Here is a 7,889-nt window from a genome sequence, read left to right as displayed (position 1 = left end):
GTTTTAAACTTGCGATAAGCCATTAAACGGCTGGCTGTTGTATACACGTCCTGACACTATAGCTTGAATCCAGGCAGCATTTACAGTAAGCAGTAGCACTGCAATAGTAGGAACTTGGTGTTAGCAGTCTGTCCTGTTCGTTTTCTTTGGTTCGATAGTGGGTTAGCGGAGTAGATATATAGTGTAGGACTTTCTCTTAACGATTACGTATTTTTATAGCGAGATAGTTTTGTTTGCAAAAACCGATAAGTCCATATTTGCCAAATGGAGATATTTGCGATTAAAGGTCAAGAAAAATAAAGAGAATAATAAGAAAATTTTTGCTCCTTTTGACCATAACTTCAAAAATATACCTTTATATGTAGTGACCAATATATCATTTAAAAGGTATTATTTTGTACTTAACGACAGAGACCGTACTTCAAAATCTTCAAAAATGGACTTATCGGTTTTTGCAAACAAACTCTTCAAACACTCACTACGCAAATTGTCGCCTATGAAGACTGGTGAATGAATTTACGCAACATAGGACTCCAGTGAATAATGAATAGTATGCAATTTCAGTGCTATAATTATAGTTCGGGATGAACTCCTTTTGTGCCTATCGACACTCACAGCATACAAAGGGGAGAAGAAAAGCTACTTTGAAATAGAAGTCTATTCAAAGAATGGACTTTGTTAAGTAAACCTATTTGAAATCAAACAAAACAGAACAGTGAGCGTTATCTATAGAGTAACAAGTAGTATTAGTGTGGTTTTTTTGTACTTTGATATGGTATAATATGCGCTTTAGTAAAAATAAGCTATTTATTATCAGTGTACATAATTTCCTTGTCACTTTAAGTAAGGAAGGTCTATATCCTTTTGTAAAAAAAAATAATAATTTGTAAAGCGCTTATAGAATACAAAACATCAATTTGTTGTCATGCGTACAGTATAAGCATAACTCATTATCATTCTTTAAAAAAGTACTTAAAAAGAGGAACATCATGAGTCTCATATTGTTCACGTTTTCACGTAATAGTGACGTCAGTCAAGCATAATAAATCACATGGGGTAATGATACATAACACCACAAGTGTCTATTATGATAATGGACGTATGACACTATAAATGTCTTTCGTTTGCACTCAAAATCTTCATTCAATTCCCTTTTTCTGACGTGAATTCTAGAAGTTGATCCTTAACCCTATTTTAACTGGGCTATTTGAGACCAAGTTTTTACTGGGGGGGGGGGGTGTCAATTTGACCCCCCCCCCCTTTAGATCTCGGCCGCTGATCGCGCGATCGCCGCAAAAATTTGCCTGAAGATAGAGCCGGATGTCAACTACAAAATTACATGGTCATACAATAGAAAAATATTGGCTTTCTATTTTTAATACATTAATTATGCAAATTTATGAATGAAATCATATTTTCACCCATAACTCCATTAAAAAGATTGAAGGATTGCTAAACTTTTGTGTCAGAGTTCCTCACAACGCATCGAACAACTTTGTTGTAAAAAATAGCACAATCAAAATCAATTTCTTTTGTTTTATATTGTTTTGTTAATTTCTTATGTATTTTGTTGTTTTTTCGACCTTTTGTTTTCCATTGCTTTTTTTGCCAAAATTTGTTGCAGGCACTTTTTCAAGCTTATCTACATTAGAATTGATTAATTTCAATGGTTAAAAGTTTAGATAATCTAATTTATGTAATCAATTTAACCAAAAAACACAATTTGCATTGCATTTGCACACGATATCATGAATTTGAGAGCTGTTTTCGGGTTGACATGCATAATTATGCAAAACATTGCGTAACTTCAGAACGGTATACACGGACGTCGCAAATTTGGTCTCAAAATATGCGAGAGACTTCAATGAAAAAAGTTATATAACGACGCGGCAAAATCTTTGCGCTTTGCGGAATCGTGGCGCGAAATGTCGGGGGGGGGGGTCAATTTGACCCCCCCCCCCCCGTTAAAATAGGGTTAATCAGCGTCTTGTGTTTCAACGAGTAAGTGCTGATAGATTTATAAATCAAGGGTCACAATTTGTGAATAATGCGCAAAAATGTATGAATGATTCTATTTCTTTAAAATGCACCGACCCAAGCTACGTGCATGTATGAAAAAAAAAAAACAACAAAAAAAAAAAAAACACGTATGATGTCTTTATGATATAGTATACAGTGAATGGAAGCATCCATCCACGCGGTATACGCCAAATGCGAATGGGGCAACAAAAGAACAAACAACTATTAAAGGGGAAGTCCACTGCAGTTGAAAGTTCATCTGAGAAGAAGGAATACAAGTTTCTTAACACAACAATGAAAACTTGATCAAACTTGGATGAAAGATAAGGGAGTTATTACATTTTTAAACGTCGCTAATTTTTCTGGAAACAGTTCTTAAACAGTCAATGTGAGTAATATGCAAATAGTGAAGCGATGATGTCATCCCCTCACAACTTGCCATACGTAATATTTTGACATTCCAATTTTTCATTCAAACGCAATTACTCCCCAGTATCAAATCTCGGGCTACCGCTAATGTCAAGCCCTGTTATACAGTATATGGAGAGATTACCCACAAAACGAGTTAACTCCATTTATGTCAATTTTGAGATATTTGCGATTTCAGCTCCTTTAAAAAAACACACGAAGAAAGAAAATGATGAGAAAGCATAGGATTTATTAAAAAAGAAACTTTACTAATATTCCTTCTTTTGTAACAATTGAAGTATCAATGGAAAGGTTTGATTTTGCTCTGATGGACTCACTTTGACTTAAAAAAAATGGCGCTTAACCCTTTTTGCATTCAAGCTTTTCAAATCGTGGAACCTCGTTGTAAAGAGCTCAGATATAACAAAACCCTCTTAGAGAGACACATCTTTATGCTCGCGTGTTATATTGACTGTGTTTTGTACAAAATAATGCATGCATACATATATTGTCAGGTATATATGGGGCCATCATTAGACATGAGGTTGGAAGGGATACACGCAAGGAAGACTGCATGATTTTGAGTTCCTGATACACTAATTGTTGAGTATGTATCTCTGGTCGCATTGGTGTTTTGGCGAAATGGAAAGAGCCAGTGTATGACGGATGCGTTGCTCTGTGTAATAAGGAACCGTACAAGTTCAATGTTAGCTCATAATGGTGATTAATTATTTTACATATTGTGTGCATATAATGAATCAAAATCGATTGTATCAGAAGTGAGAACTGAGGTTCAAAAGACATTGTTCTTTGGGTTTTTCTTATAAAACCCGCAGCGTATCAGTATACAGAGTAGAAAAAAAAAAGTTGTCAGCATGAGCACGAATAAGGAGAAAAGACGGACAAGTGAAGTGACATATTACAGTAGTTGATAAATCATCCGCACTGAATTTAGCATAATGCTATGCCACTGCCGAGGAAAAGCGATATCTGTCTAAATTCTTCATCAATTTTAGGTATCGAATTATTTTGTCTGTAGAGTTAGGACTGAGTCAAACTGAACAAAGTATGTATACCACTGGACCAAAGAACATTACCAAAAATAAACTTGCAAAGAGTCTTAAAATCGATCGCTTCCCTAATGTCATCTTCGCCTATTAAGATTATGTATGCACTTTATCAGATGTTTTTCACTTGTTTGTTGTGTTTTAAACTTGCGATAAGCCATTAAACGGCTGGCTGTTGTATACACGTCCTGACACCGTTAATAGCTTGAACCCAGGCAGCATTTACAGTAACATCGCGATGTTATATTATATAGTAACTCGGTGTTAGCATTCTGTTATTTGTTATCATGCGCTGCATTATAGGTATAAAATATTAATAATTGTCAATATGGCATGATATTATTCAAAAAGTACTAAAATAGAAGAACGTCATTGATATTATTTCACATTGTTCACGTGTTTACGGAATAGGGACGTCAATTACGCATATCATAATTATGAGGTGATCATAACGCCATAAGTGTCTAGTATGATAATTTGTACTAACCCACGAATGTTTTTCGTTTGCGCTCAAAAGCTTGGTTCAGTTTTCCTTTTAGTGACGTGAATTCGAATAGTTAGTCCTGAATTATCATTTACAATATACTGCATGATGACCCATTAACACTCGATCCTGTGCATTCTTTACTATATATTTAGGGAGATTTATTTAAAGGCGAAATGAAGGGTGATTTGGGACCTTTTATTCTGAAATAGACTTCCCCAACAAATTCAGACTGTTAGTCTGTCATCTGAAGCTTTCAAGATCCAACTCGTTCAATCCAGTTTTTATTTGTGTGTGTGTGTGTTCTGGTTTTTTTTTTTTTTTTTTTTTTTTTTTTAATGATGCCTACCCTGTGTCTTTCATTTAATTTTCATTTCTTATTTCATGTATTTTTTTTTTTTAAGTGTGATAAAGATATCTTGAGCATCTTATTGTGTTGAGTGATGGCGCGTTGAGTAGTAGATTATCGAAATCGAGGCCTTAAAGTTTAAATGCTTTTGTTCACCTATATACGTGTGTTTACGTTTATAAACCCACAATATGCATATCACGGCATCAATCAGGAACGATCATTACACTTTGTAAATAAATGGAGGTTTATGCAGACAATGTACTTATTACTGCCTTGGCCATTTTAGGCCTAATAAAGTAGATAGCGACTTACTGAATCCATGGGATCTTTATTTTGTTTGTTGTCGTTGTTGTTATTGTTGTTGCTTCTGCTGTTGTTGTTGCTGTTATTGTTATTGTTGAAGAACATACTGGTAAATCTTCAGGCCCGGTCACACCGCCCAAAAGTCGCGTAAACGCATGAATCACGTAAGAAATTCGAGCCCTACGCGATACATGCGCGATTTGCGCATTTCATGAGTTTGTTTGACGTGGAACCTTCGATGTGCGCCGGATCGGCGCTTTACGCGATTCCAGGTTTTGAGCAACTCAAAACTCGGCTTCGCGTAAAAGTTTACGCAGTATTGCGCCGTTTAACGCAATTTTTTGCGTAGTTTACGTAGTTCTTACGCGAACAATGCGCGAAATATGCGTGGAATATCAGTGATCGTTCGCGAAAATGTTGCCGCTATCGCGTTCATGCACGAATCATGCGCGATTCATACACAGTTCATTAGTGATAATGTGCAGATTATGCGTGGTTTTCCATGGACCTCAGTCGTCGCGCACAACCACGAATTCGCCCTATTTGGGGCCTTTGCGTGCTTATATGCACTGAAAGTACGTGGTTTGTTAGTGATTTTTGCGTGATCTTTCCATAGTTCTTGCGCAATATTCATCAGTGATTCTCAACGCGTAAATCAGCGAAAAATCTCGACGGACAAGCACGCACAACCAAATGTCTTGCGTGATTCATGCGTTTACGCGACTTTTGGGCAGTGTGACCGGGCCTTTATGTACAGTCCGACCTCGGCTATCCAGCCAAATCTTATCTACACTTCTCTATTATCCGGACGCCTCCAAGCAGTGAAGACACACACACACACACACACACACGCACACACACACACACACACACACACACACACACACACATAATACGCACACAGACACACACACACGCTGAAAGTGATTTCAAATATAATTGAAACTCCTATACCGAACTCGCTCCATTTACCTGCGATGTCCCCTGCAGAAACATATTTATTATGAATTTTACAATTAAAATTTTTCATGTTTCAATACATGTAATGTGTGATGACTCTGATTTTAAGTAGGCTGCATTAATCACACTACAGTATGTCCCCCCCCCCCCAAAAAAAAAATACAATCAGAATTTCGCATTGATAACACTCAATAATGATTAAACTGTCTAAATGCTACTTCAAGGTCTTAAAATATAACATCTTAGCTCTATTTTGCAGAAAACCCCATTCAATTTGGTTAAGCGGTCACAGAGAAATGTGGATTGTTGTAAAGTATGTCATGAGTTTGATTCTTCCAAATTTAGCACTTCGATGCTCTTGTGTGTGAATACAATAGACAAAACATGGAGGGAAGAGATTCCCGACATCCTCCACAAAATTCCTCATTTCTCTTTGCAAATCGAATGGGGTTTTTCTATAAGATGTGGGCAATGAGTTCAAGTTTCATACCCTGAATTTGTATTTAGATTGATTCACTATTTTTAAAGATATCATTGCGGAGGGTCCCGTTGTATTTTTTTTTTTTTTTTGGGGGGGGGGGGGGGACATACGGTACTGTTGCGGTTAACATTATGCCTACGTACCCTTGTAGTTACCGTTGGGTCGACAGTCTGCTTGTAACAATATTTGTGTATAGGCATTCAAGATATTGTTTCTCCCACATACGGCCAATTCGCTTACCCGGACATAGTCGCCAGTCCGGCCAGGATAACAGAGGTTGGATTGTATTTAGTTATTCATGCTTGTCGAGTACGTACACCGCGAACCTTCTCGAACCTTCCACACAGTTAATCACTTTAGAAAAACAGCAAAAACCAAACAGCTTTGGCGAGTACGTTACCACGAACCTTCTAGAACTGTCCATACAGTTATCACTCTAGAAAAACAACAAAAACCAAACAGCAGCAGCAGCAACAACTCGCAAACACAGACATAATCATTGTCCTTCCAACCACACCCATACACACACACACACACACACAAACACACACAGAATAACAATGTATATGTATTACAAACATGAGCTGCAACGCCATAAGAATTGTGATTGCACTGTTTATTACGAGTATTTGTTTCTGATAGAATTTTTGTTACATAATGCATACAAAAAAATAAGAGAATGCACCATTCACTACATTTTGTCACGTGAAGCTGGTATACCAGATGCGCTGTAACCTTCAAAGGTGACGCAATTTCTAGCAGACAACTTGCAAACATGATTTATACACAAGAGCGAACACAATGACAAAAACACGAAAGAATTCGTACAGGTACAGAAGGTGATCTGTGAGGATACTCGGATCACCTAAAATACAGAAACCCACCAGATAGTCTTGCTGCAAGACACAATGAACATAGTACATAAAGACTTCCAGAGAAAGAGTTCCACTTATGACAGGTATTTCGGTCCGCCATACATGACTAGGACAACATTGTACCTTTCTTGAATCATATTGTAAAATGTAGAAAATGCAGCTTTCGATTTGTCTGGAGGGAACAAAAATAAACCTCTATTTCTTTCTACAAACTACAGCAAGACGGTCTCATCTTCACCACACTGGCTAAGGTTAAACTCCCTCCTTACACGTGGTCGCATTGACATAGTTGCAGGGAATATTATAGTGAAGCTCATGTGGTTCTTATTGTTCAATCATGCAAGGCCCAAGATATATAAACTGACAATACCATGAGCAGGCAAAAGACATGAAATCTTCTGTTGGAATACCCTTCACTTTTGAGAGTTTACAATCGCTCGTAAATTATCTTCAAAACTACACAAAAGAGAGGGATGTATTGGACAGAGAGAGAGAGAGAGAGAGAAAAAAAAAAAAAGAAGAAAAGCTAGTACAAGCTGGTGCCGAGAGGATGAGGGTGGAGTCAAAATAAGTCTTTCTAACTACAGTTGCATCATGCAGTCTTCTTATCATGCAGTGAATACATTAAATTGAACGACGATACAATATTTACAAGCCAACTAAATACATACTACTTATACGCTCTTTTCCGTTTTTCAGAACAAAGGCATGTATAAAACATACAGGTAGATTACATTGTATGCAAAGATTTTCTGAGGAAGATGTGGGGCCTCCTCTGCTCTCCCCCCCCCCCCCCCCACACACACACACCAAAAAAACTCCAAAACAAAAACAGGAACATGAAATAACACACTGGTTCATTTCATTTTTGCACCAATTTATTAAACTTCTGGAGGGAGATTTGTATGAATCAGCGCAGTTACTAATCTATACATATGAT

This window comes from Diadema setosum, chromosome 10 (genome assembly GCF_964275005.1).
Source record: "Diadema setosum chromosome 10, eeDiaSeto1, whole genome shotgun sequence".
Taxonomy (NCBI): domain Eukaryota; kingdom Metazoa; phylum Echinodermata; class Echinoidea; order Diadematoida; family Diadematidae; genus Diadema; species Diadema setosum.
Note: the sequence above shows the minus strand (reverse complement) of the source record.